Here is a 2,265-nt window from a genome sequence, read left to right as displayed (position 1 = left end):
CCGCAACGGGAGAGGCCACAACAGTGAGAGGCCCGCGTACCGCAAAAAAAAAAAAAAAAAAAAAACAGTTCCCTGAATTTGCAGCGTGGGTTTGGAAATCCATAAAATGCCTTCTCCTCTGGACCAGCCTCTTTCTGGGGGGCTAATCTCTGTGCTCCAGCGCTTTGGAGCCCATGGCCCAGCAGGCTGGGCGTGGCCAGCCTCTGCGAGTACTCTGAGCCTGACATCTCCACGGCGGACCTTAATTTAACAGCTCCCCCGGGGAACCCACAGGCTGGAGGCTGCCGGCCGCCAGCGTGGGAATTGGTTCATATGTTAAACAGTTCATTAACAGGCCATAGCCTGCCCATGGGTGTGCAGGAAATCTGACCTGTCAAGAGTCTGCCATGTGGCCAAGAAAATGCACTAACTACACAGGACCGGCTGCACCTGGGGCCTGTGACAGACAGCAGGCTGGGTGCCCAGAAGTTTAGAGCCAGTATTTTCACGACTACGACATCTGGACAGGACCTAGAGAATGAAAATGCGCACGACCACAGACCCCAGCACCCTGCTCAGCACCTGCCCTGGCTGGACTGCAGGCTAAAGGAATTTTCATGTCAAGTAGATGCATTCCTGACGCCCTCTGTGAGCTTTTATTAACAGGTTGCCTGCTTACAGAGCAGAGCAGCTCCAGGCAGGCCCCTCCACCACCCTGGAGTCAGAGGACCCGGGGGCCCAGGTACCCCGTGTCCTACGAGGCAGCATGGAGATTAGTAGCCTCTGCTTTGCAGCCTGAGGCCTGGAATACAAATCCTATCCAGCCACCACTTTCAAGAAACAAAACTTCGAACAAGATACATCGTTTCTGCAAAATTCAGGGGCCTCAAGTGTAAAATGGCGATTAAAAATAGCATCTACTTCTCTAGATTTTTGTGAGGGTTAACCGCTATTAACTGCTCAGCAGCATCTGGCGTGTAAATGCCGCACAGCCGTCCTGCCTGCTCCTGGCGCCTCCTCTCTGGGCTCTGCCCTGCATGGAGCTGCAGCAGGGGCCCAGCTCTGGTGGTGACAGGGCAACGGGCCGCATGCTGTTCCTGCAGCCCCACCTGGCGACCGAGGGCTGCAGCTGCGCACACAGAGACCGCATCCTTCCAGACACACAGCGCCTTGTCACCATCTGTCTGCAGGTGCCAGGAGAGCTGGCGGCTGGGACCCTGACCACAGCAGAGCGGGGGTCCACTCCCAGGGAGGGAGCCGTCAGGGGAACGGTCATCTCCCCAGGGAGGTTCATGAACCTGCTGGACATCCTTCAACAACCCTGCAGAGAAGAGACCCCTCGGGAGGCCTGAGGCTGTGCCGCAAGGCCTGGTATTCAGGGCTCTGACCCAGCATCCACCCCTCAGCTACCTTCCTTCACTCACTCTCTCAGCTGTGTGAAGGTCAGGACCGGGTCCACACTGAGTGCCAAGGGCTCAGGCATTTACAGGGTGGGGTCCCGTCCTCCCAGAACTTGTGAATAGCAGGTAAAACAGAAGAGCAAGAGAGTGGGGTGAGGACGGTAGGGGAGAGGCACGGGCAGGGCCAGGGAGACGCAGCGTGGCAAGTGGCCACGGGTGATTCAAATTTCTTAACTTGAAAGGCCTTTCTTGAAATGCACAAAGGCTGGAAACCATCCTGTAGTTTAATAGGTCACATTCCGTATGGCCCAGAAATTTCATTGTGGTTATGACAGTTACAGCAATCCCAGGCTTTGCTGTGTACTTTTCATAATGTAGCTAATTAAATAACATTTAAAAAATCACTTGCCTTACATTAATCTATAACAAATAGAATGAGATTAGCCGAGAATCCGCCGTGCAACATTAGACGTGGGTTTCTATTATAGGATTCTGATGCTATTTCAGAAAAAAAAAAAGAGCAGAGACAGAGAGGATGACAGAGGTGGAGGGGACAAGAAAATGGGCCCGAGGTGACCAAGGGGTCAGACGGAGGGACAAGGGACGTGAGAGGAGAAGAGACCGCGGTCTGGGGAAGAGGTGGGCGCGCTGCTCAGTGCCTCCGCTGCCTCCGCAGGCCCGGCCCCCGGTTCCTGCTGAAAGTATGGTGACCGGAGTCAGGGACTAGAGAGAGGAGAGAGGAGAGAATTCTATAGAGATAGAGACCTAGGGAGGAGGGGGAGCCAGCAGAAGAGGCAGAAGGCTTGGGGATGGGGGCGGGATACACAGAGAGGAGGCGGGATACACAGAGAGGAGGCAGGGTGGAGGAGAAGGGGAGGGGGAGGAG

This window comes from Physeter macrocephalus, chromosome 16 (assembly GCF_002837175.3).
Source record: "Physeter macrocephalus isolate SW-GA chromosome 16, ASM283717v5, whole genome shotgun sequence".
Taxonomy (NCBI): Eukaryota; Metazoa; Chordata; class Mammalia; order Artiodactyla; family Physeteridae; genus Physeter; species Physeter macrocephalus.
The sequence above is the reverse complement of the archived record's forward strand: the minus strand, read 5'-3'. Positions refer to the sequence as shown.